Below are 17,262 nucleotides of genomic sequence, written 5' to 3'. Positions count from 1 at the left end.
TAAGAACATTCTAGCACAAGGTCTTACACGTGCCCTGGTCCTGTGGGCGTGTTCTGAGGAGTAGAGTGGCTGCGTGCGTCTAAGTTCGGCATTCGTAGATACTCTCAAGTGGTCAGAAACCGTTTATCCGATGAATGACGTTCTCGCATCTAAGAATCGGGGGGATGGATACATTGAAAGAGTAACTACGGTCAGGGCTGGTCTCCGGGGCGTTTGGGCCGTGAAGTCACACAGGGCCCCCTGATTGGGTGGGCCACGCTTGGGATTTAATTCTCCGTGGTAGCTGGTTTGAAATTCTTAATAATTTTATCTTTGCATTTGCATTGTTTTAAACTGCTTTTTTAAAGTTCATTTGTCCATTAAAAACATTTCTTCAGGTTTATTTTTGGCGGGGGGAGGGGCCGAGAGAGAGGGAGACACAGGATCCGAAGCAGGCTCCAGGCTCCGAGCGGTCAGCACAGGGCCCGACGTGGGGCTCGAACCCACGAACTGTGCGATCATGACCTGAGCTGAAGTTGGGTGCTTAACCGACTGAGCCACCCAGATGCCCCCATGTATCCATTCTTGAGAGAGAGAGAGAGAGAGAGAGAGAGAATGCACAAGCAGGGGAGAGGCAGAGAAAGAGAGGGGAGGAGAATCCCAAGCAGACTCCGAACTGTCAGCGTGGAGCCTGATGCGGGGCTCGAACCCACGAGCTGAGAGATCATGACCTGAGCCGAAGTTGGACACTTACCCAGCTGAGCCACCCAGGCGCCCCTGCATTTGCGTTTTGTAAGTCAGGTGCGATGGGACAGTGGAGCACGCGTGGGGGCCTTGCTGGTGCCTCCCGCTGCCACCTCCCTGCCTCCCAGAACCCATCACAGCCGCCGGCTCCCTTCCCTCCCCAGGAACCACTGCGGCTCTCCACCCACTTGTCAGAGAGCGTCCTGTGCCCCAGGGGGTGTGTCCTCAAATAATGCATTAAAAACGGCAGGACAAGTAGGGTTGGGGGAAGGGGGTGGCGGGGTGGGGGAGGGGAGGGTGGCCAGAAGAAAGGAGAAAGGTCTTTCCTGTCCTTTGAGCCAGGAGGCGCACCTTCTCACCTCCCCCCTGCTGGGGCTTATCCCGCTCTGGCTGTGGCCCCTGCCCTCTGCCAGCACGGCACACACACGTGACCACGTGTAGCCTCTCACCGCCCCTGTGAGCTCAGCCTTGCTGTCACCATCCCCCGTGGGCAGACAAGGAGGCGGAGGCAGGGAGCTCGGGAGCCCCCCCCAACCCCCCCCCCCCCCAGTGGTGGCTGGGAAGCGGGTGCTGGGCGGATTGGAAGGCCACCGTGTCCGCCCCTAAAGCCTGCGCTCATCGTCCCCTTGGGGTACCAGGCCTTCCTGCAGGTCAGGGTCCCCTCAGGGCGATCATCTAGAGGAAGCCTTCCGGGGGCCTGGATGACAGCCAGGGTGACATCAGCAGAAGGCTTGGCTGCATTTATGGCTGGGGGGTGGGGCGGGGGTGGGGTTGGCAGGCCCCCAGGGCTAGAGAGGGGGACATTTGGAGGGGGGGGGACGGCGGTCTGGAGAGGCCCAGCGGTCTCCTGCAGCCCGAGGGCGGGGAGTGGCCGTTTCAGAGCCTGGCAAGCTTTATGAAATGATCATGAGGTCACGGCTCATAATGCAGAAGAGGTCGGGTGGAGGCGCCTGGCTGGACAGAGGGCCTTTGTTCCCCCGGCAGGGACTGCGGGGGGCACTTTGCCCAGAATCGTCTCAGAGAGGAAGGAAGCCGAAGATTTATCTCCCCGAGTCTAATCAACTTCCTTTGGAGAGGCCGCTCTCTGTCCCACACAGAACCCTGAGTGGCCCCCCGAGGACGCTGTGCCACACATCCCTAAAGGCCCCGACTTCGAAGGGCCAAGGACACACGGTTCGCCTGGGGAGGCTTAGAAAGGCACACGCGCGCGTACGTGAGGCTTCTGTGCCAACCAGGCACGGTCACAGCAACCCGTATCGGTCCCCCTCCCGGCCTGCTTGTCAAGTTTTGTTTATCGTGGTCGGCTCGCGTTGAAACGAGAGGAGCAAGAAAATGGCCAGAAGCCGGAGAATCTCCCCCAGATCGATAGCTCGGCTGGAAATGGACTGGAGGCCGAAGGTCGGCTCATCGATCACCAGATACCCTCGGAGGACCTGCTCCCAGAAGGGCAGTTCGCGGGCGAGTGAGCAAGGAAATGGTTAAGCCGCGCACGCATGGGGGCTGCGGCGGCCAGGGGGCCGTGGAATGTGTTCTACAGCAAGTTGCAAGATACGCTTGTTTTCTGCCAACTGCTGACAGCGGTTTCTGCTTCCACACGGAAGCGTGTCGCTCCCGCGGGCCCCTGACCCCTTGGCCGGCAGCGGCCGCCCCAGGACTGGATGCCTGACCCCAGCGGGGCCGGTCAGCGTCTCTGTCCCGTGAAATGGCCGTCGAGACGGGTCCTGGGACACGGGACGTGCGCTCTTGGGTGAGGCCAGCCTCCGGGTGGCTCCCTCGAGGACCGGGTAGGGGCCTCCTGGGCATCTCCTGGTTTCGGGGCTCCTGGGTGGCTCAGCCAGTTAAGTGTCCAACTCTGGCTCAGGTCACGATCTCACGGTCTGTGAGTTCGAGCCCCACATCCGGCTCGGGGCGGACAGCTCAGAGCCTGGAGCCTGCTTCGGATTCTGTGTCTCCCTCTCTCCCTGCCCTTCGCTTATTCGTGCTCTGTCTCTCTCTGTCTCTCAAAAATGAATAAGTGTTAAAAAAAAAATTAAAAAAAAAAGAATTCCAAGCAGAGCCTGTGGGCATCCAGGTTACGCCCTCATGGACCCGGTGCTGGGTTTACGTTACCTGCAACCAAAGGAACTCAAGTGAGCAAGACAGACCTGGCTGGAAAGGTGGTCTTTCCACTCAAAGGAAAGGGCTTTCCGATCCTCCTAGAACTTCATTCAAGGGGGGGCCACCACTGGTGGGGGGAACCGTAGAGGACAAAGTCCAGGATGATTATTTGAGAGAAAAGGTAGCCCCAGGGCAGATGTCTGGTGGAGACCCCACGCGTGCGGGGCAGGGGTCCATGGGAATTGGGAGCAAACTCCGGTAAATTCCGTGTTACTAGGGCGAGTGTAGACAGAGCCGAGCCCTCCAGGGAAGAGCAGGGCAGCTCAAGAACCCCAAAGGGGACCTCTGCACGCGCCTGACCGGGCAGAAGTCGGGTCTGGACCGGATTAGAGCAAAGAGAACCTTCTCCTCGCCCAGTGCAGCCAAGGGCCCCCCTCCGCACACCTGCCCTTTGGTGTCGATTGTCGTGTTTAAGAAACCGTGGAATCGGCTGAATCTTGTTCTCATTCTCCATCGTGAGTTCGTGTATGTCCAGCCCACCTAAGCCCCCAGAGGCTCCCCATTTCCCAATGCCATCACATTGGGGTTTAGAGCCTCAACATATGAGTTTCGAGGGGACACAAACATTCAGTTGGAAAGGCTCTACCTGGGGGTTTTTCCTTAGGATCTGGCTGCGTATCCTGACCCCGTTGCTCTAAATAGATCTCAGCCATGAACACAACCATGTGTGCAAATAGGAGTCCTTCTAGTGAGTCTCTGAATGTGGCATAGTCTTGGTGACTCCCGACACACCGTGTGTGTGTGTGTGTGTGTGTGTGTGTGTGTGTGTGTGTGTGGCTTCTTGCTTTTTGTGTCCGGAAGGTCTTTATATTTCTTTGATAAGGAACGACTAAATGTGCCTTAAAATGGTCCAACGAATGCGCCACTGTGATATTTCAGCAATGAGATCACGTTCTTGGGGTGGCAGCCGCAGGGGTCTTTCCAGCAGCCGCTCTGCTGTGTGGCTTCCTGCTCCTGGCCCTCGGGCTCCAATGTCCTTCCCGATGACGAGATTGGCAGAACCCTCCCAGCCTCCCTCCTGCAGGCAGGAAGCGGCCAGGGTGTCCCCGGGAGGGAACTCGTGCGAAACAAGAAATCAGGACTCCGGGGGCGGCTGGCTGGCTGGCTGGCTCAGCCGGTTAAGTGGCTGACTCTTGATTTCGGCTCAGGTCATGATCTCACGGTTCTGTGAGTTCGAGCCCCGGGTCGGGCTCTGCGCTGGCAGCCTGGAGCCTGCTTGGGTTTCTGTGTCTCCCTCTCTCTCTGCCCCTCCCCCGTTCACGCTCACTCTCTCTCTCAAAAATAAATAAATAAACATGAAAGAAAGAAAGAAAGAAAGAAAGAAAGAAAGAAAGAAAGAAAGAAAGAAAGAAAGAAAGAAAGATCAGGACTCCCAAATAAGAGATGAGATCTGAGCCACCGAGGAAGGAGCTTCCAGGGACGCTCCCAAGGTCCTCAGGCGCGTCTGGGGAACCCCTCTCAGGAAGACGGAGCCATCTGGCCACTCTATTCTGGAAGGGTCACTGCGTCCACATTCACTGTCCCAGCCACCGCCCTCGTTACCCGTGTGAATGAGAGAATCAGAATGACGTGATTGCAGAGGACTGGGCAAAAGGACACAGCGTTAAAATATGCAAGCCCGGCATTCCCCAACTGCCCATAAATTTGCAAGTTGGTAACATTTTTGGGTTTCTTTGTTTCGGTCCTGGCTGGTCTGGCTTGGAGGGTGTTTGTCCAGACTTCCCAGAGTGGCCCCGGGGTGGGGGGGGGGGTGGGGGGGGCAGGGCCACCTCCCCAACCTGCAGGTGTCTCTGGAGGACGGGAGCAGGGAGGGCACCAAACCTGGGGTCCCAAAGGGCGCAGGCTGAGGGACACGGGGAGGAGGGCGTGGTGATCAGAACAAGGGCTGTGGCATCAGACGGCGTCCCCCGGCCTGCCTCAGCCTCGGCAAACGTGGGCAAGTCACAGGACCTCTCTGAGCATCTGTTTGGTCGTCTGTCACATGGGACAATAGTTTCCACCCCAGAGGGGCCCCCGGGAGGATGAGACCTTGTGCTTATGAGGTACAGACACCAGCCTCCGCCCAGGGTCACCACGACTGCAGGTGACGGACAAGGTGGAGTTTCTACCTTCCTTTGGGCAGAAAAGAAGGTCAAGGGGAAGGAGCTAACCTGTATCTAAGTCAATAATGTACAGGAGCCTTACAATTTATTTGCTCCAAACGAGACTCTGCGAGGCAGGGTAGGACTTTTCAAAAATGTAACGTGCCCGCAAATTCCCCCGAGGATCTCCAGCAAAATTAGCTTCTGATTCGGCAGCTCTGGGGGTGGTGGCCGAGGGTCTGCGTTTCTAACGGATCTCAGCCTTTGCTGGTGCTGCTGGTCCCTGACGCCACCCTGAGTGACACGAACGGAGGCAACTCTCACTGTGCCCATTTTATAGAGGAGGAAACAGGCTCCGAGAGGAAGCCTAGTTTTCCATCTGCCAGAATCCGTGTTCGGGGCTTTGGTGTGGAAATGAGAGAACTGACCCACAGATACAGCTGCAACCCTTTTATGACCTTGAAAAAAGTCCTGGTCATCGGGGCGCCTGGGGGGGCTCCATCGGTGAAGCGTCCGACTTCGGCTCAGGTCATGATCTCGCGGTCTGTGAGTTCGAGCCCCGCATCGGGCTCTGGGCCGACGGCTCGGAGCCTGGAGCCTGCTTGGGATTCTGGGTCCCCCTCTCTCTCTGCCCCTCTCCTGCTTGCACTCTGTCTCTCTGTCTCTCAAAAAGAAACATTAAAAAAAATGTTTTTTTAAAAGTCACAGGCACACATCCTAAGCCGCTGTGATCCCCACGCGGTTGTCACAAAGTCGGCCTGGACAGATTCTGAGGTAGGGGGCTGCGTTATCCCCGCAGATTCACGCCATTCCAGACCGCGGTGCGTGGGAGCGCTGGTGGTTTGTTGGGCGTGTGGAATCGAGCAGAAAAACAGGAATAACGAAAGCCAACCTCTGCTGGCCACTGGGGAGCCGGGCGCTATTTTGCGAGTTTTCCTTAATGCCTAGAATAGGAGGTGGGTGCGATCACCGCCCATTTTACAGACGGGGAAACTGAGCCAGGCAGAGAAGTGGCCCGGTCACACAGCTAGTGGGTCTGCCCTGCCCCCTTTCTTGATGTACTGCCCACAACGAGCCCCTGAGGCTGCAGGCTAAGGGCATTTCTGCACTTAAATTCTGTGGGTTTGGGTCCTGTTCCTGAGCTGAGCTGGCTTCTCCTCTCTTCGTGCGTCCTTTCTTTTCTTTGCAGCAAAGGGCAGTGGTTGAGTTCACAGATTCCAGAAGCAAATCCCAGCTCAGACATTCTCATGGGATTTTGAGCAGGTCAGTTAAGCTTTCTTGGCCTCCGTGTCCTCGGGGCAGTAACGCTTGGTTAATGCCTGAACTTGCCTCGTGGCCCGAGGGATAATTAAACGGTTCTGAGCCGCGAAGGGCTTGGAACATGGCTGGGCACCTAGTGTGATTTGTGTGCTTGGTATTGTTACATTTTCAAATAACAACGTCTGTATTTACTCAAAGAACAGAACTTGGTTGGAAAATTCTTTTTTTTTTTAATTTTTAACGTTTATTTATTTTTGAGAGAGAGTGCGTATGTGCACAAGCAGGGAAGGGGCAGAGAGAGGGGGAGACACAGAATCCGAAGCAGGACCTTCCTGAGGCGCCTCTGGGCAAATGGTCAGCAATCCCCAGGACCTTCATGCTTCTCTACAAGTAAGGGACGCTTAGTTGTCACACGGAAAGTGAGTCGTTAAGGTAAGGGTTCTAACTACGAAGTCGGTGTCCATGGGACAGGGGAAAACATTAACCAAAAAGCATGCACGGGCCGCCCGGCTGGCTCAGTCAGAGGAGCGTGTGACTCTTGATCTCGGGGTCGTGAGCTCGAGCCCCATGTCCTCCCACGAAGCCCCAGCCGGCACGGCAACAGCTTCCGGTTACACACCCGTGGTTCTCGATGCTGCTGTGCACGGGAACCCCCGATGCCTGAACCCCGTCTCCCAGAGCTGCTGACTCCCTTGGTGTGGACGCAACCTGGGCATCCGGGCTTGTATGAACTCCCCACGGGATCCCGCAGACCGTCTGTGCCGTCCGAGAGCGTGTGTCCGGGCGTGCGTCCCAGCTCCGGTGGCCTCCCGCACGTGACCGTGGAGGACTCGGGACACTCATCCGTGGGGCTCATCAAACAAGCTCCCGATCCTGTGGCGTCGTGAGGTGTTTCCCTAAGCACCGCCAGGTGAACGCCCTTTTATTTGGGGCCCGTCCTTCCCTGTCGGCCTCCCCTGGATGTTGGGGCCCCGGTTTGCGCCATGAAATCAGCGGGCTGCTGGGTGGGGCCAGGCCTCACAGCCACCTGGCTGCGTGTCTGTGGCCCTCGGTGTCCCGGTGGGTGTAAGAGCCGCGGGCTGTGGTCAGGGTGGTGCACGACGCAGCCGGAGTGAGCGCGGCCCCCGCCAGCTTCCGGAGGACTGACATCTCAGAGGACACAGCCTCTCTTCCTCCCGGATGAGAGGGGGTGTGACAAGCATAAGCTCCTCAGAGAGGAGCGAACTGCAGGCTGACCTGTGGTGGCTTGAACAGTGGCCTCCCCGCCACCCCTCCCCCCAGAAGATGTGTCTGCCCGGCACCTGTACACGGGATCTTGTTTGGAAATGGAGGTTTTGCAGATGTAATGAAGATTCGAGATGAGCTCATCCTGGATCAGGACAGGCCCTGAATCCAATGACTGGTGGCGTTATGGGAGACAGAAGAGAAGTCACAGACACGGACGAGGCCGTGTGACAATGGCAGCAGAGGCGAGTGATGCGTCTGTAAGTTCCGTGGCACCGAGGACCGCTGGGAGCCACCAGAAATCGGGAGAAACTCAAAAGGGATGCCCCTCCCCCAGGGAAACAACTCTGCCCCTACCTTCATTTTTTTTTTTTTTTTTATTCTTGAGAGAGAGACAGACAGACAGAGCAGGAGCGGGGGAGGAGCAGAGAGAGAGGAGAACACAGAATCCGAAGCAGGCTCCAGGCTCCGAGCTGTCAGCCCAGAGCCCGACACGGGGCTCGAACCCACGCACCGTGAGATCATGACCTGAGCCCAAGTCGGACACTTAACCGATTGAGCCACCCGGCCACCCCATGACCATGGAATTTAAAGTATGTAGGACCGTATGGGTTTCTGGGACGGTCAGAGCCCAGAAGACCGTGGCCCCTGAGGGAGTCGGGGGTCCCTTCCTTATTGACGCAAGGAAAAAAGATGGGGAGACTGAGGCTCAGAAAGATGAAGCATCTTTCTCAGTGTCCCGCAAACAGACTCTGCAGAATCGGACCCCAGCCAGCTGTCCGACCACACACCCTGCACCCCCCCCCCAAGTTCACGCTAACTGTACCCCTTCGCTGGGTCTTAGCGGGTGTCGGCAAAGCCCTCTTTAGCCCAGCGCTTCTCGAACTTTCACATGCCCGTGAATCACGTGGGAAAAAACGCAGGTTCTGGCACCCGGTGATGCCCCCACTTGCCCGCAGATCTGCAAGGGTTAGGAACCAGCTGCAGGGTCCAGGGTGAAGACATTCCAGGCCTGTAGTCGCACCAGAAAAGCGAGCGTCCTACAAAACAACGCGCTCTGTTAATGGCTCTTTAAAAAAAAATCTCATCTTCCCGAGACTCGGGTGTGGAAACGATTTTACTTGATGCGACAGAAGTTATGCGAGTATTCTCATTTTTCAACGTCCTTTTCGCTTTGTATCAGCCCCTCGACGTTTTAACTGGCTCGTGAAATCCACACGTCTGGCCGCTCGACATCGGGCCCTTTGTGTAAAAATGTACAAGACCGCGAAATGCAGGCTTGCGCGTAAAGGGCAAAGATGGGGAACAAGCGACATGCTGGTCCGTAAGGGACGGGCTCAGTTATCTGTCCTCAGACGGCGGCACGTTATAAAAACAGACGGTCGTATGAGCTCCAGGGTGGATGGTACACGGAGGAAAGAGACCAGGTATGACGCTGGCTTCCGGTGTGTGTGTTGAAGGGGCTGTGGATGCACTCGGGTGTGGATTCACAGACTGGCTCCGGGCAAAGCCCCCGGAAGCTTCTGGTCGTGGCTGCCTTGGGGGAGCGGGACTGGGGACCGCGTGTCAGGATTTCCCTTGTATTCTATCCTCTCTCTCTCCGACTGTTTGAAATTGTTACCGTGTTGGCTGGCCGTGTGGATGATTCACCACACAAGTTAATAGAGTGAACGTCCGGGAGCCATCAGTTGAGTGGAGATGCCAGTTTGGGGGTCTGGGAAGGAGATACCCAGCCTGCGGCTATTGATGGGGGATTTTGCTGCTTTCCACCTCAACGGAGAGAGCGCGGGTGCTCTTAAGGTCCCCACGGGCTGGCATGGATGGAGGTTGTCAGAACACATCCAGAGTTCAGGCCCGTGCTTTTCTTTTCTTTTTTTTTTTAATTAAAAAAAATTTTAATGTTTATGTATTTTTGAAAGAGGGAGACAGAGCACGAGCAGGGGAGGGGCAGAGAGAGAGGGAGACGCAGAATCCGCAGCAGGCTCCAGGCTCCGAGCTGTCAGTACAGAGCCAGACATGGGGCTCGAACCCACGAATCGCGAGATCATGACCTGAGCTCAAGTCAGGCGCTTAACTGACTGAGCCCCCCCAAGGCGCCCCGGCCCCTGTTTCTTTAAGGCTCTGCTCCTCAGGCTCGGGAGTGCATCAGAATTGCAGGGAGGGTTCCTTAAAACATAGCTTGTTGGGCGCCCCCAGCCTCTTGATTCCGGACGTCTTTGGGGGGGGGGGGGCGGGTACCTGCACCTGCGTTTCCCACAAGCTCCCAGGTGATGTGGATGCTGCAGGCCCAGGACCACACGTTGAGGGCCACAGCTCTGAGGGTCCCCACCCTGAGGTTGGGTATTTCTCTCCCCAGATAACCTGCCAGCCCTTCTTCGCAAAGCCCCCCGCAGCAGGTGGGGGACCCCCCCCCTCCCCGGCCCACTTTGTCAAGGTTAACTGGGAAAGCAGGCAGGCTGCAGCTGAGAATTGCCAGCGGCGTGAGGGACAGTCTAAGCCGCACCCAGACGGGCTCTGTCAGAACCTTCCAGCATGGGCTCAGCCTTGGGTCGTTGAAAAAAAACCCTGCAGGCGAGGTTTAGAGTATGGGCTGCGCATGGTGTCCCGGGGCCGCTGTGGCTCGGGACCCCAAGCTCTGGCTGAAACGGCGCAAGCGTCCTCTCTCTCCGCTCTGGAGGCCTGGGCTCCAGAATCACGGTGGCGTCAGCAGCGCTGGTCCCTCTGAGGCCGTGAGGATCTCTGTTTCAGGCGCCCCTCAGCCTGTGGACGGCCGCCCTTTTCCCCGTCTCCTCGCGTCGTCCTCCCCGTGTGCGTCTGTCTGTCTGTCTGTGTCCAAATTTTAAAACGACGCCAGTCACGCTGGATTAGGGGCCCACCCTGCTCCGGAATGACGTCGTCTGAACTGATGACGTCTGCACTGACCCTATTTCCAACTAAGGCCACATTCTGAGTCCTGGGGTTGGGGCTTCGGCCTATGAATCGGGAGGCGTAGAATTCAGCCCCCAACAGACCGGGTGTCGAGTTTGTTTTCCGGACTGTAATGTGCACGCAGGTTAGTTGGGGACCTTCTTGCGATGCGGATTCTGGTTCAGTAGGTCTGGGGCAAGACCCCAGAGCCCGCATTTCTAACCGGAGCCCCCGGATGGAGGGTCAGACGATATTCAGGATTTTTGTTAACGGTATCGTGGTTGGGTGACAAGTGTCCTATTTCACAGGGACGGAGATGGGCCTATTTAGGGCTGAGGGTCAGGACGACTCCGGTCTCCTTTCAGATACCGACAGCCGTAGGAAATAGGGCAAAATGTTAACAGTTGCTAGATCTAGGCGGTGGGTAGAGGAGGGTTTGTTTTATTCTGCTTTGTTCCTCTTAGGTTAAAGAATTTTCATAATCTTTCCAGGGAGTCCAAGGGGCAGTGGGGGCTAAGTACCTCTGGGATGGATGGAAGGACAGATGGGTGGGCGGGGGTGGGGGGGCTGGGGGACACTCAGGAGTGGGGTGTTGGGCTGCAGGGGTGCCCCTGAGTGCTCCGACTGGGGACAGCAGCTTCGCACGCCAGCACCTTCTCCGCGTGGTCCTGATTCTTGCCCCCCGACCCTGCCTCCGGTTTGTTTGCGGGTGGGCTCAGGGAGGGGTCAGGAGTGGGGCGGCATTCTGGGATCCCCGGGGCCTGCTTCACGGGCCCCGGGGGCAGGGACACTTTACTGTTTCTGAGCCCCGCAGGCCTCGCTTCTGTGTCCCCGGGCCCTTAGCACAGTGTCTAGCACTCAGCAGGGGCGCAGGAGACGGGCTGAGCGAGTGAATGATGTGACAAACTTACCCTAAGGGACTGGTCTCCTCCAGGGAAGCCAGGCTCAGGATGCCGTTTCCCATACAGGAAGCCCTCCTCGGGGTTCTAGAAAATGCAACTTACTGAGAGAGTTGACGATTAAAACCGTCTTCTCACACCATTTTAAAAATTAGGAAAAGACCCCACCCCGTCGCTGAAGTCTGGTATCTTTCACGGGCACCACACATCCCGTTGGCAGCAGCCCCTGAACCTGTGCCCCGCGGCCCTGGGCGTGGTTGTGGCCAATGTCGCCTCGTCCCCGCCGCACAGCGTTCTTGGGGGTGGGTTCCTGGAGGCCTGTTCTGTCCCCCCCCCCCCCTTTTTGTTTTAGCTGCTGGACAGGAAGTCTCTTTGACACCTAATTCCTGGTTACCATAGATACACGGTCCCTTCGGGGAAGGTAGTGAGCAGACTGCAGGCTTGGAGGCCAGACCTTCTGCAAAAAATCCGTGCAAAGCCTCTTTTGAAACTGAGGGCTTCCTTTATGAGCCCTGCTGCCCTCCCGGCCCCGGGGCTGCTTTTCACCATATAAGGCAGTCCCCGCGGTGGCCCCACGCAGGTGAGCGGGCTGAGACACAGGCCTTGCTCAGCTCAGCTGTAGAGACACTGCCATCTGGGCCTGTGCACAGAGGATTTTAGCAACGAGGAGGTTTTGGCACCTCTCATGGTCTTAGAGGAAGAAAAAGGCCTGTGGACCACAAAAGCAGAAATGCAGCTTTGTCGTGGTGAGACATGGTGGGTTGTGAATCTAGGATGTCACCAACTCTGCGAGGCTCACGAAACACTGTGAAGAGGCCATGTGTGTCCCGTGTCACCCAGAGTGGGATGGCATGCGTGTGTGTGTGTGGGGGGGGGGGAACGGCCAAACCCAGGGTGTGAAGAGTCGTGGGGTCCGCTCAGGAGGGCGGAGGTCACTGAAGGGTTTTTAAGCAGGTGACAGGTGTGAGGGCACAGGTGTGGGGTCGCTGCTCCCAGGGCAGGGGCAGGACGCCCCTGGGGCCTTCTCACACTGCTGGTCTCTGGCTGTCCTCTCCTGCCTTCTCCTTCCTATGACCCCTTTGAGGATACTGATGAAGTTTTAAAAAAATTTTTTTTTAATTTTTTTAACGTTTGTTTTTATTTTTGAGAGAGAGAAACTGAGTGCGAGCGGGGCGGGGGCGGGGGCGGGGGCGGGGGGAGAGACACAGAATCCGAAGCGGGCTCCAGGCTCTGAGCTGTCAGCCCAGAGACTGATGCGGGGCTCAAAGTCATGAACCGCAAGATCATGACCTGAGCCGAAGTTGGACGCTCAACGGACTGAGCCACCCAGGCGCCCCGATGAAGTTTTATTTGGATAATTGGAGAGGCAGGAAGAGACTAGAGCCCCAAGTAAATGTCCCATGCGCAAACCTTTGAAAAACACACGATTCAAAGAGCACGGTATGAAAAGAGGAAGGAGAGAGACTGGGTGATGGCGAAACCCAGGTCAACACTGGATGGTGGTGGGCCAAGGTCAACACCAACCGAGATAAGTCACAGTGATGGCATGTGTCCTTGATACGATGGACGAGCAGACGCTTTACACCCCTCAAAGGGGTGTAAATCTTCACCCCCTCAAACCCACAACCCTAGTCTAGTCATGAGGAAAACACCAGGCAAATCCCAATAAAGGGGAACCCGACAGAACACCTGACCAGCATGCCTCCAACTGTCCCGGTCATAAAAACCGAGGAGAGTCTGAGCAAACATCCCCGTCTGGAGAGCTGCATGTAACGAGGGATCAATATTGCTTCACTAATGGTGACAAATGTGCCATACTAATGTAAGATGTTAATCATAGGGGACACTGGCTGTAGGTTGCACAGGAAAGCTTATTTATGTATTTTGAGAGAGAGAGAGAGAGAGAGAGAGCCCACGTGCATGTGTGGGGAAGGGACAGAGAAAGGAGAGACAGAATTCCAGGCAGGCTCCACACCGTCAGCGTAGAGCCCGACATGAGTCTTGAACTCATGAACTGTGAGATCATGACCAGAGCCAAGATCAAGCTGGCTTAACCGACTGAGCCACCCAGGTGCCCGGTGTACTATACTTTGTAAATCAAGAGTCCGATGACCAACCGACTGAGCCACCCAGTCACCCCTAAAGAGTTTATTTTTAAGTAATCTCTACCCCCAACCTGGGGCTCAAACTTACAACCCTGAGATCAAGAGTCACGTGTTCCACCTACGGCCAGCCAGGCGCCCCTGAAAACACACAGGACTGTAGCAAAGTATCTTACAGTGATCGTGGGCGCCACCTTGTGGGCACATGGCCTCATTCGCTGTGACAGGTCTGGGTTTGGAAAATGAAGGAGCCAGTTTTCTTCCCTGCAGTGACTCTAACCCAGCAGGGGTGAGGGGTGGGGCCAGACCAGATGCGAAGCAAACACAGGACCCTTCATCGTGGCTGCTTCTGTTTGCCCCTTGACCTTGAGCTGGAGATGGAGCTTTCTGTCCCACTGTCACCGGTCCAAGATAGCCTTGCAGGTGCAACCATGATAGCCTTTTTATTTCCTGCCGCCCCTCGAACCCGCTCGACCCTGGATGAAAAGTCCAGAACTTCCCCATGATTTTTTTTTTCCTCCATTCTTGGGAAACTGAGTCTCGGGTCACTTTTAGATTGCTGGTGGTCTCAGTTTAGCACTGAAAAATGTCCAGTCCCGACTGATAACGCTTGGACCTTCATTCAACATTAAATCTTCCCCTCTCCCTTCTAGAGCCTGCTGTGGACATTTGGGGGGGTGGGGGAGTGTGGTGTTTGTCTTCCTTGCTCCCTTCTTCCCTTACAGCTGCTGTTGTCACTAGCGTTGCCGGATAAAACCGGGATGCCCAGTAACATTTGTATCAATAATTTCTTTTTAGTGTACGTAGTAGGTCCCCTGCAACATTGGGGACTCTACCAAAAACAGTGACTGTTGATCTGAAATTCAAATTTAACTGGGCATCTTGTATCTTGATTTGCTACCTCTGGCCCCCCTGCTTTCTGACCCCTGCAGGCTCCCAGCTGAGGGACGGAGGGAGGAGAGGTTATCCGTGCTCCCCCCACCCCCCATGGCTGCTGGAGCAAACTACCCCACCTTTAGTGGCTTAAGAGAGCAGTAACTCACTCCCTTACGGTTCAGGAGGTCACGTGTCTGAGACCAAGCTGTCAGCACGTCTGTGTTCTTGCTGGAGGCTCCAGAGAATTTCTCCCCTGCCTTTTCTGGCTTCTGGAAATCCTTCCTCCACCTTCAAGCCAGTAACACAGCTTCTGTTCCCTCCCTGCCCCCCTCTCCTTCTATCCCCGTGTCCCCGTGTCTGGCTCTGACCCTCCCCCTCTGTGGCCAGCTGGCTTTGGGCCATCTGGGCCCAGCCCGTGTTCACAGCTGATCTTGATCTCAGGTCCACTTCGGTGCATCCTTGGAAGCCTTCCTGGCCCGCTGCAACTCCCCCCGACTGGGCATTGCCCGGCCTTTGGCTGGTGGCTCCCAGTCTGCCCCGGGGCGGGCTCACGCCCCTGCAGTCTGTCCTTGCTGGGCCCCGGTGACCCCAGGTGGCCGTGCCCACTTTGCATTCTGAATCCTGGCCCAGATCCTGCACGTCTGATGAGCAGCGGGGTGGCGGGACGGTCACTGCCAGGAGCAGACCCTTCTCTGCCGGGCCTACACCTCTGGTAATGCACGTGTGACGTGGGCATTGGCTGGAGCCCGTGGGGGGACCGCCACTCCCCTAGCCCCGGTCCTGAGGTGAGAGGCTGGCTCCCCACTTACTCCTGGGGAAACGGCCTCAGCCCCCAGCGAGTCCCTTCAGATTTCCCCTCATCTCCACAGCCCTTAAGATCCCCCCTTCTGGGAGGGATTAACTCTCCCTGGGGTGGAGATGTGAGCTCACAGGAGGGAGGGTAGTCCAAGGGTGTGCCAGGCACTGGAACAGAGAGGCCCTCTGGTCAGAAGGGCCCGTGCCACCAACCCAACTCATCGCCGTTGATGTTGACCTTGATCACGTGGCCGAGGCCGTTTTGGTGAGACTTCTCCACGGCAGGGTTAACCCGGCTCCCACGTTCATCCTGTCCCCTTTGGAAGGAAGTCCGTGTGCAGGCAAGTTAGGCTCCACCTCCTTGACTACAGAGCATCTACATAAATTATTGGGATTTTTTGGTTTTTGGGGTTGTTTTGAAGGGGAGATTTGCCTCTTCTCCTACACGTATTATTGAGTCAATCGTATGTATGTAGTTGTTGTATTCCTAAATTTCTTTCGTGACACGTAGCTCCACAAATAGGGCAAGCTTTAGACGCGAGCCTACGTTTGACCCAGATTGATACAAATTTCATTACGTAGGACATTCCAGAAACGGAAAAACTGCTCATGCCTTTGTGTGTTTGGGATTCATTCCAAAGGCTTTTAGCCTGCTCTGTTGTTGAGAATTGTTCATCACAAAAGCTCCAGGGGTCATGCAGCATAAGCTCATCAAAGTAGCCCAAGGTCTGTTTCTTGGCGTTGGCGATCACTAGGCTTCCAACGTTTCCTTCAAATCCGCTCTTTTAACACAAGAAAATGTACCCCAGGAGAAGCCGGGTATAAGCCACATCCTAAGTGAGTTTGGAAAATTCCCGATATTTCAAACTTACTCTTGAAATGAGCACCTACAGCTGAGGCCATGGGGGGTGGGGAGCCAGACCCTACAAAGGGGAGTTCCCCCCAAAACACCCAGCTTTTAAAGGGTATGCCATACAAATGTGCAAATTTCAAGCTTATATAAATATTACTGAAGCACGATGGTTAACCATACTAACTTGTGAGCCAAATCTGGCTGGCTGCCTGTTTTTGTATAGCCAGTGAGCTATGAACGATCTTCACATTTTCAATGGTTGGGGGGGGGGGGGGGGGATCAAAAGAATTTTTCATGACGTGTGAGAGTTACACGAAATTCAAATTTCAGTGTCCGTCATTAAAGTCCTAGCCGAACACAGCCACGTTCGATGGTTCGTGTATTGTCTGTGGCTGTTTTGTGCAATGACCACGGAATCGAGTAGTTGTGACAGAGACTGAATGGCTTGAAATACCTTAAAAACATTTACTACCTGGCCTTTCACAGGGCAAGTCAGCTAGCCCTTAGTTTAAATTTTCTTTTTAATGTTTATTTATTTTTGAGACAGAGCACGAGTGGGGGAGAGGCAGAGAGAGCGGGAGACGCAGAATCTGAGCCATCAGCACAGAGCCTGATGGGGGGCTCGAACCCACGAACTGTGAGATCATGACCTGAGCTGAAGTGGGACGCTCAAGCGACTGAGCCACCCAGGTGCCCCAGCGAGCCCCTACTTAGTGCTTAGACCAGTAAAAGCATTTTTCACAGAGGACAGTTATATCACCGATGTTGTTTAGAATTGCCAGCTCGTGGTGATGGTAAGCAGACTGACTCTGTGCATGGTGTAGCCACCGTGAATATTACTGCAGGGTTTTCTGAGGCCAAAGCACAGCGGGGGTTGTGGGGGGGGGCGGGCGGTGCAGACAATGGGCGCAGGGGTGTCCCTGGCTCTTGAGGCCAGAACACTATCAAACCAACCGTGAGTAGGTCTGCTTTTATCCCTCTGAGCCTGCTCGTGTGCGTAAGCACAGGGGGATCCAATCCTTCCGCTGCCTTGGCTGCAGGTGGCACAGACCTAACCCGAATGAGCTGGAGAGTGGGGAACCTTCACCGGTGTCGCTGGGCTTTGGGACACTTGCTTCTCCTGGACAGCTTCTCCTTGGTGCTCAGGCCAGTCGTGCCACGAGGGACCGCGCTTTACAGGTTGTCATCAGCCACGTGCAGCCCTCAGGCAGGGCTAGAAGCAGGAAGGAACTCCCCTCGCCGGGTTCCCAGCTGGAAAATGGCCAAGGGGTAAGTGAGTGGTAGGGAGGGTGGAGGCAAGGCTGGGCAGAAAGAGCTTGGCAAGGCAGGAGACCCTTGACACAAGAAGGGAGAATGTTCAGATGGCTTCTGAGTCCTTCCGAAGC

The sequence above is a fragment of the Panthera pardus genome, unplaced genomic scaffold (genome assembly GCF_024362965.1).
Source record: "Panthera pardus isolate Hobbes unplaced genomic scaffold, ASM2436296v1 HiC_scaffold_19, whole genome shotgun sequence".
In the NCBI taxonomy this organism is placed as follows: Eukaryota; Metazoa; Chordata; class Mammalia; order Carnivora; family Felidae; genus Panthera; species Panthera pardus.
Note: the sequence above shows the minus strand (reverse complement) of the source record.